Source organism: Molossus molossus, unplaced genomic scaffold (genome assembly GCF_014108415.1).
Source record: "Molossus molossus isolate mMolMol1 unplaced genomic scaffold, mMolMol1.p scaffold_m16_p_20, whole genome shotgun sequence".
NCBI classification, from domain to species: domain Eukaryota; kingdom Metazoa; phylum Chordata; class Mammalia; order Chiroptera; family Molossidae; genus Molossus; species Molossus molossus.
In genome coordinates this window covers 25,385,008-25,402,595 of record NW_023425356.1, presented here as the reverse complement: position 1 = coordinate 25,402,595, position 17,588 = coordinate 25,385,008, and the positions used below count along the sequence as shown (strand labels likewise).

The 17,588-nt window shown below is 40.9% G+C and overlaps 1 pseudogene; it reads right to left on the bottom strand.

Annotated features, from left to right (window-relative positions):
* Positions 1–4,322: 4,322 nt before the first annotated feature.
* On the bottom strand, positions 4,323–4,947 carry LOC118637704 (annotated as a pseudogene).
* Positions 4,948–17,588: the final 12,641 nt, after the last annotated feature.

The window sequence follows — 17,588 nt, the reverse complement described above, 5'->3', positions numbered from 1 at the left end:
ATTTCCAGCAGGTTCTATTCCCGAGCCTTGGGTCGCGACACCAAAGGTGCTTGAGCGGCAGCTCCTTAGATATTGCACAGAATCCCCTTTCCGTGAGGAAACGGCTCTCCCTGTTTCCTGAAGAAGGGGACAGGGCAGCCCTTGTGGGGCCCCCACGGGCTTGCTTGCTGAAACCTGCCTCCCTGCACTGCATTCCATCATGTCACTCAGGATTTGTCTTGCTGTCATGTTCAGTCTCAGTCACATCCTTTCCCCCTCTTAACATGTCACAGCAAAGACTTCAAGTACTGCCTTGGCTCTGGGTGACAGTGACACATACCACTGGATCCAAGTTTCTACACAAGAGATTAAAAATCTCACACTTGCCCTGGCCAGTTTGGCTCAGCGGTTAGAGTCTTGGTCGGTGGACCGAAGGGTCACAGGTTCGATTTCCGGTCAAGAGGCACGTACCTGAGTTGCGGGTTCAATCCCGAGCCCCAGTCAGGGTCATGCGGGAGGCAACCAGTTGATATGTCTCTCTCACATTGATATCTCTCTCTTTCCCTCTCCCTTCTACCCTATCTAAAATTAAAAAAAAAAAAAATTCAATGGAAAAATATCTTCAGGTGAGGCTTAAAAGAAAAACCCACACTCACCAAATGACTCCAACACTATCCCACTGTGATGCTCCCCTACAATCACGTGATCTTGGCCCCACACAGCACATAGGAATGTCACAATAGCTACCATCACTGAGGGCCTGTCATGGGGTGGGATATTTACTCCTCACATCAGCTCTTCAAGGTATGTGGTCACTGCCTTTGTTTAATGTGGTGCAACCGAGGTAAGTAGGTTGGCTAGCTGCCCGAGGTGACACAGCTGGGAAGGGGTGGAACGGCTTTCAGTTCAGGCCCACCCACTCAGAATTCCTACTCCTGGGATTTTCCTCTGCAAGAAACATTGCCTCTTCCTTCAACCCACTCTCTTCCGAGCCTGCCCCTGCTCCTCCCCGTCAGTGATGTCCTTGATGAGCTCGTTTATCGGTGTCCTTTCCTAACCTTCAGCGCTCAGTCAGATACGGGCACTTGGCTCCTGTGGGTGGAGTGCACACTAGTGCAACCTCTTTGGAGGACAATTTGGCAAGATAAAGAAATGTAACTGCAGACTAGGCTTTTCTCCAGACGGCGCTGGGACAACTGGATATCCACATATGAAAGAGTGAAGTTGGACCCCACCTCACCATAGACAAGCAGATCACAGATCAAATTAATTAAAATGGATCATAGACCTAAATGTAAGAGCTAAAATTATAAAACCCCGAAGAAAACATACAGATTTTTGTGACTGGGTTAGGCAGTAATTTCCTAGGACACCAAAAAGCACAAGTGACAAGAAAAATTAGATAACTTGGACTGTATCCAAGTTAAAAACTTGTGCTTCAAAGAATACCTTCAAGAAAATGAAAAAACAGAATAGGAGAAAACATTTACAAATCATACATCTGATTAGGGACTTACATCCAAAATTTATAAAAACTTACAATTCAAAAATAAAAAACCCAATTAAATGGGCAAAGAATTTGGAATGCCATTTCTTCAAAGAAGATATATGAATGGCTAATAAGCACATGAAAAATGCTCAACATCATTAGCAAATGCAAATTAAATCCTGAGAAACCACTTTATCCCCATGAGGATGGCTAAAGTAAAACAGATAATAACAAGTGTTGATAAGGACTCAGAGAGATTACAACATATATTGCTGGGAGGTTATAAAATGTGGAGCCACTTTGGAAAACTGGCAAATGTTAAATAGAGTTACCATATGATCTAGCAATTCCACTCCTGGGTATAAACCCAAGAAAATTTAAAGTGTATGTCCACACAATCTATACACAAATGTTCATAGCATTATTATCCATCATAGCCAACGGGGAAATAATCCAAATGTCCATCAACTGAAGAATGAGTAAACATAGAGTGTTATATCCATACAATGAAATATTATTCAGCCATCAAACAGAATGAAGTACTATCATCCAGACAGAAAATCAACAAGGAAACAGCAGCCTTAAATGACACAAAATTTGTTTGATATTTTAGAACATTTCACCCCAATGCAGCAGAATATACATTCTTCTCAAGTGCACATGGAACATTTTCCAGGATAGACCACATGGTCGTCCACAAAACAAGTCTCAAGTTTAAGAAGATTGAAATCATACCAAGCATCTTCTCTGATCACACTAGTATAAAACTAGAAATCAGCCCCGGCCGGTTTGGCTCAGTGGTTAGAGTGTCGGCCCACTGACCAGAGTCCTGGGTTCAGTCCCTGCTAAGGGCACGTACCTCAGTTGCAGTTTGTCCCCTGCCCCGCTTAGGGTCGTGTGGGTGGCAACCAGTCTATGTGTCTCTCTCACATTGATGTTTCCCACTCTTCCTCTCTCCCTCTTGTTCTATGCAGAAATGTCCTCGAGTGAGGATTAAAAAAAGAAATCAATTACAAGAAGGAAACTGGAAAACACAAACATATGAAGGCTAAATAACATGCTACTAAACAATACATGGGCTAACAATGAGATTAAGGAAGAAATCAAAAGATACCTGAGACAGATGACAATGAAAACACAAGGACCCAAAAATCTATGGGACACAGCCAAAGCAATTCTAAGACAGAAATTCAGGCCTACCTCAAAAAAAAATCTTAAATAACTTAATCTTACACCTAAAGGAACTAGAAAAAGAACGAAGTCTATTCCATTTATATGAAATGTCCAAAGTGAGTAGAAGGAAGGAAATAATAGTGATAGAGTGGAAATAAACAAAATGGAGTCTAAAAATATACAAAAGAGCAATGAAACCAAGAGCTGGTTCCTTGAACAAATAAAATTGATAAAACTTTAATCAGACTCGTCAAGAAATAGAGAGAGAACCCAAATAAAATCAGAAATGAAAGTGACAGAAGTGACAAACACACCACAGAAATACAAAGGATTATAAGAAAATACTACAATTATATGCCAACAATTGGACAACCTGGAAAAAATAAATAAATTCCATACAAACTTCTAAGTTTGAACCAAGAAGAAATAGAAAATTTGAACAGACTGATAGCTACTAACAAAATCAAATCAGTGACCAAAAAACTCTCAACAAACAGAAGTCCTGGACCAGATGGCTTCACATGTGAATTTTGCCAAACATTCAAAGAAAAATCAACACCAGACTTCTCAAGCTATTTAAAAAAAAAAACTGAAGAGGAGGGAAGGGTCCCAAGTTTATTTTATGAGGCCAGCATTCCCCTGATTCCAAAACCAGACAAAGACATGACCAAAAAAATTATAGGCCAAGATCACTGATGAACATAGATGCAAATATCCTTAACAAAATATTAGCAAACCGAATTCAGCAATACATTAAAAAATCAAGTGAGATTTATTCCTGGGATGCGAGACTGGTTCAGTATCCACAAGTCTATTAACATGAACACCACATAAACAAAATGAAGGATAAAAGCATGATCATATCAATAGATGCAGAAAAAGCATTTGACAAATCCAGCATTCATTTAGGATAAAAACTCAGCAAAGGCCCTGGCTGGTTTGGCTCAGCCGTTGGAGCGTTGGCCTGCAGACCAGAGAGTCCCGGGTTCAGTTCCCGCTAGGAGCACATACCAAAAAAAAACCTCAGCAAAGTGGGAATCCAGGGAACATACCTCAACATAAAGATCACATATCAACGATTTTCAACCTTTTTTATCTCATGGCACATATAAACTACTAAAATTATGTGATATACCAAAACATACATTTTTTGCTGATCTGACTAAAAAAATATTTGTAATTTTGACTCATTCTCCCCAGATGGCTATTGTTGTGTTGGCTGTTGCCATTTTTCTATCTGACAATCTAAGGGAAAAGAGGTCCGTGCCCCTGACTAAATAGTAAGGTATTGCATGTTTTAAAAATTCTTGCGCACACCAGTTGAAAATCACTGCCATATATGACAAACCCGCAGCTAAAATCATAGTCAATGGTGAAAAGCTAAAAGCATTTTTCTTTTTTTTCTTTCAATTTTTATTCATTCAGCAATCACTAACTTCCTACTATGTGCATAAGAGAGGCTCAATGCATGTTAGATGAAGGGAAACTACTCAGAAATCAGTCACCCCAGCACTCCAAAAACTGTATATAAATCTTCACGTTCTCTCTTCTCCATTTTTGGCCCGACCTCTGCACACATGCCAGGCCACTAAATGCTCTCGTGAACAAGTCTTCAGCGCAGTGAACATGGTCTGTGCCCGACGCAAATACCCGCTCCACTAAGAGGTATGAGTCTTCAGCTTCAGGTGATGCCGGCGTTGGACTTATAGATTCCCAACTGGTCCAGAGGATGCTTCCTCAGAGATCGAAACAAGGGCAGCAGACAGGACTGGAGCCATTCTGTTTCCTCATCAGCCAGGCTGTACCCCAGAGGATCCTGGGATGACAACTTCTCCCTCTTTGCCCTGTCCTGTGTGACCTGTTCCATCGGCAGGGAGATTTCATATAGATCCCTGACCAGGCTCAGCAGGAGAGAATAGTAGTAATGTCATGCGGCCCACATTCGCCATTTCTTTTTGTTAATGTTCAAGGTGAGCCCTACGCTCCTCACCCAGAGGACAGTGTCACAGATAAAATAAACCACACGGTTCAGGTTGGCGAGTGTTAGGCACAGGCGGGGCACCAGGTCCATGGCATGAATGCTCTGCTCAGTGGCTAGCATAGCATATACCACATTGCCTAGTCTGAACCATCTGCGGCCAGTGCTAACATAACACTGGACTCAGTTTCTTGAGCTTCATTACCACCTCCTCTTTGTCAGCTTTGGGCTCTAACAAATATCTAAGCAACATGCATGTGTATTGAGTGGCTCTGAAGAGCTGGTCCTGGCCCTGGGTCTGGTTGGTGAAGCGGGTGAAGGCCTCCATGGCGCCAGCCCACGGCCACACAGGGTACTAGCTTTGCCACGAGTCGTCGGGGGTCGGACGTCCCCATGAGAGGACCCGCCTTGGGCTTCCAAAAGCATTTTTCTTAATATCAGGAACAAGACAAGAATGTCCACTTTCACCACTTCTATTCAACATAATATTGGAAGTCTTAGCCATACAATCAGACAAAAAAAAAAAAAAAGAAATAAAAGGCATACAAATTGGAAAGGAAGACATAAAACTGTCATTATTTGCATACTATACTAAAAAGTTCACCAAAAAACTATTAGAACTGGTTAAGGAATTCAGTAAAGTAGCAGGATACAAAATTAATATTCAGAAATTGGTTGCATTTTAAATACCAATAACAAACTATCAGACAGAGAAATTAAGAAAATAATCCTAGCCCTGGCTAGTTTGGCTAAGCAATTAGAGCATCAGGCCCTGCTGAAGGGTCTCTGGTTAGATTCCTGGTTAAGGGCATGTACCTGGGTTGCAGGTTCGATCCCCAGTAGCAGGAATACAGGAGGCAGCCATCAGAGTTCCACTCTCACATTGATGTTTCTCTTTCTCTCTCCCTCTCCATTCTCTCTTTCTCTCTCTCTAAAATCAAAACAAAACAAAAACAGCCCTGGCTGTCAGTGGTTAGAACATTGGCCCGCAGACCAAAGAGTCTCAGGCTTGATTCCAGCCATGGGCAGGTACCTTGGTTGCGGTTCGTCCCTGGCTGTCCGGGGTCATGCAGGAAGCAACCAATCAATGTGTCTCTCTTACATTGATGTTTCTCTCTCTCCCTCTCTCTCCCTTCCTCGCTCCCTCCCCCCTTCTCTCTCCTTCCCTCCCTCCTCTATCTGAAGATAAATGGAAAAATATCCTTGGGTGAGGATTAAAAACAACAAAATAAACCTAGAGCCCTGGCCAGGTAGCTCAGTTAGTTATTATTGTGCCTATATGCCGAGGTTGTGGGAACATACAAGAATCAAGGAACATACAAGAATCAACCAATGAATGCATGAATAAGTGGAACAATTTGATGTCTGTCTCTCTCTCTCTAAAACCAATCAATCAGCCCTGGCCAGTTTTGTTCAGTGGTTAGAGCACTGGCCCGCAGACCAAAGACTCAGGGGTTCAATCCTGGCCAAGGGCACATACCTCGGTTGTGGTTTGGTCCCGGGCCCTGGTTGGGGTCATGCAGGAGGCAAAAAATCGATGTGTCTCTCTCATATTGATGTCTCTCTCTCTCTTCCTCCCTCTCTCACCCCTTTCTCTCCCTCCTCTGTCTGAAGATAAATGGAAAAATATCCTCAGGTGAGGATTTAAAAAAATAAAACCAATCAATCAATACAAAATTTAAATACCTAGAAATGAATTTAACCAAGGAGTTAAAAAAAACCTGTACTCAGAAAATGATAAGACATTGAAGAAAAAATTGAAAAAGATACAAATAAATGGAAGCATGTACCGTACTCATGGATAGAAAGAATTAACATTAAAATGTCCATACTACCCAAAGCAATCTATAGATTCAATGCAATCCCTATCAAATACCAATGGCATTTGTCACAGAACTAGAATACATAATCCTAAAATTTATATGGAACCACAAAATACCCTGAATAGCAAAAGCAATCTTGAGAAAGAAGAACGAAGTTGGAGGTATCACACTACTTGATACCAAACTCTACTACAAATCTATAGTAATTGAAACAGCATGGTACTGGCATAAAAATGGACACATAGCCTGGCTGGTGTGGCTCAATGGATTGAGTGTGGTCCCATGGACTGAGACATCCCTGTTCCATTCCTGGTCTGGGCACATACCTGGGTTGTGGGCTTGATCCCCAGTAGGGGGCATGCAGGAGGCAGTCAATTGATGTTTCTCACATCAATATTTCTATCTCTCACTTCCTTTTTCTCTGAAAAAAAATTTTTTTTAATGGACACAAAGATCAATGGAACAGAATACAGAATCCAGAAATAAACCCAAACCTATATAGTCAAATAATATGTGACAAAGAAAACAAAAATATACAATGAGGTAAAGACAATCTCTTCAATAAATGGCATTTGGGAAAATTGACAGATACGTGCAAAAAAATAATGCTAGACCTCTTTCTTACACTTATACAAGAATAAACTCAAGATGGTTTAAGACTTAAAGGTAAGACCCATAACCATCAAACTCCTAGAAGAAAACATAGGCTGTAAACTCTCTGACATTGCTCTTAGTAATCTTTTGCAGGGATGTGTCTCCTCGGGCAAGAGAAACAAAAGAAAAAAGTAAACAAACGGGACTACATCAAACTAAAGGTTTTGCACAGCAAAGGAAACCATCAACAGAATTAACAGACAACCCACTGAATGGGAGAAATTATTTGCAAATGATACATCCAATAAGGGGTTAATATCCAAAATATATAAGGAATTCACACAACTTAATTCCAAAAAGACAAACAATCCAATTTAAAAATGGGCAGAGAAGCCAAAAAAACATTTCTCCAAAGAGGACTTGCAGATGGCCAATAGACATATGAAAAGATGCTCAACGTCACTAATCATCGGAGAAAGGCAAATTAAAACCACCATGAGATACCACCTCACACCTGTCAGAATGGCTATCATCAAAAACCAAGGAAACCACCCAGACCAGTTTGGCTCAGTGGTTAGAGTGTAGGCCCGAGGACCTAAGAGTTGCTTGTTCTATTCTGGTCAAGGGCTCCTCATTTGCAGTTTGGTCCCCGGTCCTGGTCGGGGTCGTGAAGGAGGCAGCCAGTCGATGTGTCTTTCTCGCATTGATGTTTCTCTCTCTCTCTCTCTCTCTCTCTCTCTCTCTCTCTCTCTCTCTCTCTCTCTCCCCTCCCTCCCACTCTGTCTGAAAATCAATGAAAAAATATCATCTGGTGAGGATTAAAAAAAGAAAAAAATAGGGAATCTTGTGCACTGTTGGTAGGATTGCAAATTGTAAATTGGTGCAAACACTATGAAAAACTGTATAAAGGTTCCTCAAAAAATTAAAAATACCACTCTGGGTATTTATCCAAATCCAAAAAATCGATTTGAAAAGATACATGCATTCCTATGTTCATTGCGGCATTATTTACAATAGTCACGATACAGAAATAACATAAGTGTCCATTGATAGACAATTGGATAAAGAAGATGTGGTACAGCCCTAGCCGGTTTGGCTCAGCGGTTAGAGCGCCGGCCAGCGGTCCAGAGAGACCCGGGTTTAGTTCCCGCTAAGGGCACGTAACTCGGTTGCAGTTTGTCCCCTGGGTCGTGCGGGTGGCGACCACTCGATGTGTCCCTTTCATGTCGATGTTTCTCTGAACAAAAAATGGAAAAATGTCTTCGGGTGAGGATAAAAAAAAACACAAGAAGATGTGGTACATATACAGGGTGGGGCAAAAGTAGGTTTACAGTTGTGAATACAGGAAACACAAAATTTATTCTTCTATTATTATTTTTAAATTATTTTCCATACAAATAGCTGTAAACCTACTTTTTAATTTATTTTTTAAATTTTTTAAAATTTATTTTTGTTACAGATGTTTCTCCTTTTTTCCTCCTAGACACCCTCCTCTCCTTTCCGCCCCCACCCCCAACATTGTTGTCTGTGTCCATTGGTTACCCATACATGCATATGAGTTCTTTGGTTTATCTCATCCATCCCCCCTGCCCTCCTCCTCTGAGGTCTGTCAGTCTGAACTGTGCTCCTTTCTATGTCTCTGGGTCTATTTTGTTCATCAGCTTGTATTGTTCATTATATTCCACAAATAAGTGAGATCATGTGGTATTTGTCTTTCTCTGATTGGCTTATTTCGCTTAGCATAATGCTCTCCAGGTCCTTCCATGTCCTCTCAAGGATGCAAGATCTTTCTTTCTTACTGTTGCCTAGTGTTCCATTGTGTGTATGTACCACAGCTTTTTTATCCACTCATCTACTGATGGACATCAGATCTTAGCAATTGTAAATAGTGCTGCTATGAACATGGGGGTACATATGTTCTTTCTGATTGGTGTTTCAGGTTTCTTAGGATATGTTCCTAGAAGTGGGATCACTGGGTCCAACGGCAGATCAATTTTTTTTTTATCCTCACCAGAGGACATTTTTTCATTTTTTATTCAGATAGAGTGGGAGGGAGAAAGAGAGAGAGAAACATCAATGTGAAAGGGACACATCGAGTGGTCGCCACCTGCACGACCCAACCAGGGCCGGGGACAAACTGCAACCGAGGTATGTGCCCTTAGCGGGAACAGAACCTGGGTCTCTCTGGACCGCAGGCCGATGCTCTAACCACTGAGCAAAACGGCCAGGGCCAGATCAATTTTTAATTTTTTGAGGAAACACCATATTGTTTTCCATAGTGGCTGTACCAGTCTGCATTCCCACCAGCAGTGTACTAGAGTCCCCTTTTCTCCACACCCTCACCAGCACTTGTTGGATGATTTGTTGATGGTGGTCATTCTGACAGGTGTGAGGTGATACCTTATAGTTGTTTTAATTTGCATCTCTTTGATGATTAGTGATGCTGAGCATTTTTTCATATGTCTTTTGGCCATTTGTATGTCCTTTTTGGAGAGGCATCTATTTAGGTCCTCTGACCATTTTTTAATTGGGTTCTTTGTCTTCCTTTCATTGAGTTGTATGAGCACTCTATGTATTTTGGAAATTAACCCCTTATCTGATGTATCGTTGGTGATTATGCTCTCCCATATAGTGGGTTCCCTTTCCATTTTGATGTTTGTTTCTTTTGCTGTGCGAAGCTTTTTAGTTTGATGTAGTCCCATGTGTTCAGTTTTTCTTTGTTTCTCTTGCCTTAGGCATTGTATCAATGAAAATTCTACTGCGTATGATGTCTGAAACTTTGTTGCCTACATTTTCTTCTAGGAATTTTATGGATTCACCAGTCAAATTTAAGTCTTTTATCCATTTTGAGTTTATTCTTTGTATGGCGTAAGTTGGTGATCTAGTTTCTTTTTTTTTTTTTTTGGCATGTAGCTGTCCAAATTTCCCAACACCACTTATTAAAGAGGCTGTCTTTACTCCATTGTATGCTCTTGCCACCTTTGTCAAATATAAATTGAGAATTATGTCTTGGGTCAATTTCTAGGTTCTTTCTTTGGTTCCATTGATCTATATGCCTGTTCTTGTGCCAGTATCAGGCTGTTTTGATTACAATGGCTTTGTAGTATAACCTGATATCTGGTACTGTGATCCCTCCTACTTTGTCCTTTTCTAAGATTGCTGTGGCTATTCAGGGTGTTTTTTTGAAGTATGAACTTTTGAAGTATTTGTTCTAGTTCTGTGAAATATGTCATTGGTATTTTGATGGGGGTTGCATTGAATCTATAGATTGCTTTGGGTAGTATGGACATTTTAATGATGTTAATTCTTCCAATCTATGAACAAGGTATGTGCTTCCACTTTTTTATATCTTCCTCTATTTCTTTTTTCAATGTCCTGTAGTTTTCTGCAAATAGGTCCTTTACTTCTTTGGTTAAATTTATTTCTAGGTATCTTAATTGTTTTGGTGCAACTGGTAAGTGGGATTGTTTTTTTAGTTTCTCTTTCTGTGAGCTCATTATTGGTGTGTAAGAATGCCGTCGATTTCTTAATGTTAATTTTGTATCCTGCTACCTTGCCAAATTTGTTTATTAAATCTAGTAGGTTTTTGATAAAGTCTTTAGGGTTTTCCTTTTTTTTTTTGAATCCTCACCTGAGGATATATATATATTTTTTACATTTATCTTCAGACAAAATGGGAGGGGGAGGGAGAGAGAGAGAGAGATGTGAGAGAGACACATCAACTGGTTGCTACCTGCAATGACCCCAACCGGGGCGGGGGACAAACCACAAATGAGGTACATGCCCTTGGCGGGAATCAAACCCAGGACTCTTTGGTCTGCAGGCCAACACTCTAACTGCTGAGCCAAACCAACCAGGGCTAGGGTTTTCTATGTACACTATCATGTCATCTACGAATAATGACAGTTTTACTTCCTCCTTTCCAATTTGGACCCCTTTTATTTTTTTCTCCATGTCTAATTGCTGTGGCTAAGACTTCCAGTACTATGTTTAATAAGAGTGGTGAAAGTGGGCATTCCTGTCTTGTTTTGTTCTTAAGGAAAATGCTTTAATTTTTGCTCATTGAGTATGATGTTGGCTGTAGGTTTTTCATATATGGCCTTTATTATGTCGGGATATGATCCCTCTATTCCAGCATTGCTGAGCGTTTTTATCAGAAATGGGTGCTGGATTTTGTTGAATGCTTTTTCAGTGTCTATTGATATGATCATATGGTTTTTATCTTTCATTGTTTATGTAGTGTATCACACTTATTGATTTGCAAATATTATACCATCCTTGCATCCCTGGGATGAATCCCACTTGGTCATGGTAAACTTTTTTTTTTATGTATTGCTGAATCCAACTTGCTAATATTTTGTTAGGGATTTTGGCATCTATGTTGATCAGGAATATTGGCCTGTATTTTTCTTTCTTTGTAGTGTCTTTATCTGGTTTTGAAATTAGAATTACGCTGGCCTCATAAAACGAGTTTGGAAGTCTTCTGTCTTCTTGAATTTTTTGGAATAGTTTGAGGAGAATGGGTGTTAGTTCTTCTTTGAATGTTTGGCAAAACTCCCCCCATGAAGCCGTCCAGACCTGGGTTTTGGTTTGCTGGGAGAGTCTTGATTACATCTTCAATTTCCTTAGTTGTTATTGGTCTGTTCAAGTTTTTTATCTCTTCCAGGTTCAGTTTGGGAGACTATGTATTTCTAGAAATTTGTCCATTTCACTTAGATTGTCCAATTTGTTGCCACGTAATTGTTCATACTGTTTGTTAATGATCCTTTGTAATGGTGTCAGTTGTTACTTCTCTTTTATTTCTGATTTTGTTTATTTGGGTCCTCTCTCTTTATTTCTTGGTGAGTCAAGCTAAGGGCCCATCAATCTTGTTTATCTTTTTCAGATGAGATCTGGCGCATTCAGGGTGCTATGGCTGTAGACTTGTTTATCTTTTCAAAGAACCAGCTCTTCGTTTCATTGATCTTTTTCTTTTCTTGTTCAGATAGTGGGAGGAAGAGAAAGGCAGAGAGAGAGAGAGAAACATCGATGTGAAAGGGACACATCGAGTGGCTGCCTCCCACACGACCAACCAGGGCAGGGAACAAACTGCAACTGAGGTACGCACCCTTAGCGGGAACCGAACCCAGGTCTCTCTGGACTGCAGGCCGACGCTCTAACCATTGAACCAAACCGACCAGGGCGTTTCATTGATCTTTTGAATTGTGTTTTTTTTGTTTTTGTTTTTTTGGTCTCTATGTCGTTTATTTCTGCTCTGATCTTTACTATTTCTTTCCTTCTACTTTCCTGGGGTTTTCTTTTTGTTTGCTTTTTAGTTCTTTAAGTTGTGAAGTTAGATAGTCAATTAGAAATTTTTCTTTCTTTTTTTTTTTTTATCCTTACCCGAGGACATTTTTCCATTTTTTGTTCAGATAGAGTGGGAGGGAGAGAGAGGAAGAGAGAGAGAAAGAAACATCGATGTAAAAGGGACACATCGTGTGGCTGCCATCCACACGACCAACCAGGGCCTGGGACAAACTGCAACCGAGGTACGCGCCCTTAGCGGGAACCAAACAGGGTCTCTCTGGACCGCTGGCCAATGCTCTAACCACTGGCCAGGGCTTTCTTATTTCTTGAGGTAGGCCTGTAGTGCTATGAACATCCCCCTCAGAACTGCTTTCGCTGTGTCCCATACATCTTGTGGTGTTGTGGGTTAATTTTCATTGGTTTCCAGGAAGTTTTTAATTTCTTCCTTGATCTCCTTGGTAACCCATTCGTTGTTTAATAACATGCTATTTAGCATGTGTTCAAATGTCTTCGCGTGTTTTTGTTGTAATTGGTTTCTGGTTTCATGCCACTGTGATCTAAGAAGATGCTTGATATGATTTCAATCTTATTGAACTTGTAGAAACTTAGTTTGTGACCTAACATGTGGTCTATCTTTGAGAATGTCCCATGTGCATTTGAGAAGAATGTGAATTCTGTAGTTTTGGGGTGTAATTCTCTATAGCTATCTTTTAAATCCATTTGATCTAGTGCATCATTTAGAGTCTCTGTTTCCTTGTTAAATTTCTGTCTAGAGGATCTATCCAGTGATGTCATCGGGGTGTTCAAGTCCCCTGCTATAATTGTATTGCTGTCGATTTCTCCTTTGAAGTCCTCCAAAATATTTTAAATATATTTTGGTGCTCCTATATTGGGTGTATATATGTTTACCAAGCTTATATCTTCCTGTTGGATAGATTCTTTCAATATTCTGCAATTGTTTCTTTGTCTCTAGTTATGGCCTTCATTTTGAAATCTATTTTATCAGATATGAGTGTTGCTACTCCAGCTTTTTTTTCCTTTCCATTTGCTTGGAAGTTTTTTTCCATCCCTTCACTTTCAACCTATGCAAGTCTTTTGTGTGAGGTGGGTCTCTTGTAAACAACATATATATGAGTCATGTTTTTATATGCAATCAGCTACTCTGTCTTTTTTTTTTTTTTTTTTTTTTTTTTTTATCCTCACCCAAGGACATTTTTCCACTTTTTGTTCAGGTAGAGTGGGAGGGAGAGAGAGGAACAGAGAGAGAGAGAGAGAGAGAAACATCGATGTTAAAGGAACACATCGAGTGGCTGCCACCCACACAACCGACCAGGGCCGGGGACAAACTGCAACCGAGGTATGCGCCCTTAGCGGAAACCGAACCCGGGTCTCTCAGGACCACAGGCCGACGCTCTAACCGCTGAGCCAAACCGGCCAGGGCTACTCTGTCTTTTTTTTCCTATAAGACATGCAAATGCAATTTTATTCTTTTTTTGCTTTTTAAATTTAATTAATTTATTTATTTTTGTTACAGATGTTTCTCCTTTTTTCCCCCACTGATACCCCCACCTTCCCCGCCCTGTCCCCAGCTTTGTTGTCCATGTCCATTGTTCATGCATATAAGTTCTGTGGTTAATCTCTCCCCCCCACCTCCTCTTCTGGGGACTGTCATTCGGTACCCCACTTCCACGTCTCTGGGACTACCCCGTTCCTCAGACTGTTATGTTCATTATATTCCACAAATAAGTAAGATCATGTGATATTTGTCTTTCTCTGCTTGGCTTGTTTCGCTTAGGATAATACTCTCCAGGTCCCTCCATGTCGTCTCAAAGGATAAGAGATCTTTCTTACAGCTGCATAGTACTCCATTGTGTATATGTACCACAGCTTTTTTATTCATTTGTCTACTGATGGACAGTTGGGCTGTTTCCAGATCTTAGCTATTGTAAATAGTGCTGCTATAAACATAGGGGTACATATATTCTTTCTGATTGGTGTTTCAGGCTTCTTAGGGTATATTCCTAGAAGTGGGATCACTGGGTCAAATGGAAATTCAATTTTTAATTTTTTGAGGTAACATGATTTTGTTTTCCATAGTGGCTGCACCAGTCTGCATTCCCATCAGCAGTGTACTAGAGTCCCCCCCCCCCCCCGCTTTTTTTTTAATCCTCACCCGAGTTCATTTTCCCATTTTTTGTTCAGATAGAGTGGGAGGGAGAGAGAGTAAGAGAGAGGGAGAGAGAGAGAGACATCGATGTGAAAGGGACACATCAAGTGGCTGCCTCCCGCACGACCCAACCAGGGCTAAACTGCAACCAAGTTATGTGCCCTTAGCGGGAACCAACCCAGGTCTCTCTAATCGCTGAGCCAAACCAGTCAGAGCTAGATTCCCCTTTTCTCCACACCCTCGCCAGCACTTGTTGTTTGATGATTTGTTGATGGCGGCCATTCTGACAGATGTGAGGTGATATCTCATTGTTGTTTTAATTTGCGTCTCTCTGGTGATTGGTGATGTTGAGCATTTCTCCATATGTCTCTTAGCCATTTGTTACTCTGTGTCTTTTAATTGGAGTATTCAATCCATTTACATTTAAGGTTGTTATTGATATGTACTTATTTATTGCCATTTTTTTATTGTGGTTATATTTTTTTCCTACTTATTCTACTAATAATAGCAGTCCTTCCTTATAACATTTCTTGCAGTGCTTGTTTGGTGCTAATAGAGTCCCTTTGCTTTTTTTTTTTTTTTTTTTGTCTGGGAAGCTCTTTATTTCACTTTCTATTTTGAATGATAGCCTTGCTGGATAGTCTTGGATTCAGATCCGTGTTTTTCATGACCTTGATTACTTCATGCCATTCCCTTCTGGCCTGTAGTGTTTTTGTTGAGAAGTCAGCTGATGGCCTTATGGGGGTTCCTTTGTAGGTAACCTGTTGCTTTTCTCTTGCTGCCTTTAGGATTCTCTCTGTCTTTAATTTTTGGCATTTTAATTACTATGTGTCTTGGTGTGGGCCTGTTTGGGTTCTTCTTACTGGGGCTTTCTGTGCTTCTTGAACTTGAATGCCTTTTTCCTTCACCAAGTTAGGGACGTTTTCTGTCACTATTTCTTCAAATATATTCTCTAACCCTTGCTCATTTTCTTCTTCTTCTGGAACTCCTATGATTTGAATGTTGTTGCATTTCCCGTTGTCCCACTTCTCTTAAGCTGTCTTCCTGTTTTTTAATGGTTTATTTCTTTTTGGTTTTCTGATTGGGTGATTTTTTCTACTCTGTCTTCTAATTAACTGATCTGGTCCTCAGCTTCCTCTACTCTGCTGGTTATTCGATCCAATGTGTTTTTTATTTCTGCTGTGTCATTCTTCATTTCCAATTGGTTGGTTTTCAATGTTTCTATATCTTTACTCATAGTGCTGAACTCTTTACTCATGCTGTTGAGCTTCCTCATTATCATCAGTCTGAACTCTACCTCTGATAACTTGCTTAACTGCATTTTATTTATCTCATCTTCAGTAGAGTTCTCTTGTTCTTTCATTTTGGATTTTTTTTCCCCACCATTTTGGCTATCTCAGTGGGTTTTGGAGCCTGCCAAATTTTCCCTGTGGGTGTTCATGTTCCACAGTTTGTGGCTTTCTTTACTGGGTTTGGATGAGTGTGGGTGGACTCACATTAAACACCACTGTCAAGTCTTAATTTCCTGGGTAGATTTACAAGCCCAGAAAAGGTTGTTATCCTCTAGTATTTTACCTGGAGGCTATTAGTCTTAGTTACTTGATAAGCCTTGGGTTGTAGCCCTCAGCTGAATGAAAAAATTCTTCAAGCCCTGGCCGGTTTGGCTCAGCGGTTAGAGCGTTGGCCTGTGGACCAGAGAGTCCCGGGTTTGATTCCTGCTAAGGGAACATACCTTGGTTGCAGTTTGTCCCCAGCCCTGGTTGGGTCGTGTGGGCGGCAGCCACTCGATGCATCTCTCTCACATTGATATCTCTCTCTTTCTCTCTCTCCCTCCCTCCATCCCTCCCTCCTGCTCTATCTGAAGATAAATGCAAAAATGTCCTCAGGTGAGGATTAAAAAAGAAAGAAAGAAAAGAAAAAAATCCCTCAAGTGTTCAGGGTAAGAGGATTTCCAGAAGATGGGGCAGATGCTGGCTATTAATGAGCCTCAATTTGCATTTCTCTGGCTCAGCTGGGTGGAGTTAAATTTCTGAGGGAGGGCTGTTGCTTCTCCCCAGGGCTCTGGGAAGAGGCTCTTTGAGTAATATGGCTACTATCCTGCAAGGGAGTGATTCAGCACAAAACTCTCAATGTCCTCCCAGCTCTCTGAGCTCCCGAGTGTCCAGTCCGCCCTCCCTCTGCTGGAGCTTAAGGTGAGTGGCTGTAGCTAATTTAGTGCTCTGTCCCAGCCCTCTACACTGTGGAGCCAGCTTGGGATTTTAACCCCGAGGGAGCTGCTCACAGCTAAAACAGCTGCTGTCCGTGGGCTCCCAGCCTGCCCTCTCACGCTTCCACAGATTCTATCTGGATCAATTCAGTGTCCTTTTTTCTTGTCCCTGGTTATATGGTCTTCTCCAACTGCTTTTCTGTTGCTTTTTTCCTGATGATTTGTCTTTATTTTAGTTGTAATTCCAGTTTGGTCCTGGGAGATGGTCTGTGTAGCTTCCATTCACTCCACAGCCATTTTGGAATCTCTATTTTTTAACTCATCTTTATTGTTGAATATATTACAGATGTCCCCCCCTTTTTTCCCCATTGACCCCTCCTCCCCAATTTCACCCCCCTCCTGTTTTCCCCACACTATTGTCAGTGCCCATTGGTTATGCATATATGCATAGAATTTCTTTGGTTTATTTCATCCCACCCTCCCTCCCCCCTTCCCTTTGAGATTCATCAGTCTAACAACCGATTTATACTTCTTAATTCCTTCATCTCTTTTACTCATACCCCCAGCCCCCACCCACCTGGAAAGCAACCAAAAGTTCTCTGTATCTATGAGTCTGTTTCTGTTCTGCTTGCTCATTTTGTTTGTAGATTCAACTGTTGATAGATATGTATTAATTGCCATTTTATTGTTCATATTTTTGTTGTTCTTCTCCTTCAAGAAGACCTTTAAACACTTCATATAATAACTGGTTTGGTAGTGATAAACTCCGTTAGCTTTTTCTTGTCTGGGAAACTCTTGATATGTTCATCAATTCTAAATGATAGCTTTGAAGGGTAGAGTAATTTTGGTTGTAGGTTGTTGCTTTTCATCACCTTGAATATCTCTTGCCACTC